General features: G+C 39.3%; 1 protein-coding gene across 1 annotated transcript in view; it reads left to right on the plus strand.

Moving 5' to 3' along the window:
- Positions 1 to 19: 19 nt before the first annotated feature.
- LOC109535487 (pseudouridine-5'-phosphatase) overlaps positions 20 to 219 on the plus strand; it is a gene marked incomplete in the record, with an annotated part of 4348 nt that continues 4148 nt past the window's right edge. Inside the window, 1 exon segment of the mRNA XM_048667152.1 lies at positions 20 to 219.

Genomic DNA, 219 nt, shown 5'->3' on the forward strand with positions numbered 1-219 from the left:
CTAGTTAAAGCTAGCTTTAAAATGTTGCCCACTTAAAACTCAATATGTATTCAAAAGTGGGAGTCAAAATATCTACTCGATTTCTCGGAAAATCAAGTCCGAAATAAAGTGGACCATCCTGTACAGTAGCAGGATGTAGACGCTCTAAACTCAGCGATTCCGTTGCTGACGCGCTTAGTGGCTTAGTATTGATTTGATTCCAATGATTTCACTACTGAC

Source organism: Dendroctonus ponderosae, unplaced genomic scaffold, assembly GCF_020466585.1.
Source record: "Dendroctonus ponderosae isolate FM_Combo_2020 unplaced genomic scaffold, Dpon_F_20191213v2 Dpon_F_20191213_1, whole genome shotgun sequence".
Taxonomy (NCBI): Eukaryota; Metazoa; Arthropoda; class Insecta; order Coleoptera; family Curculionidae; genus Dendroctonus; species Dendroctonus ponderosae.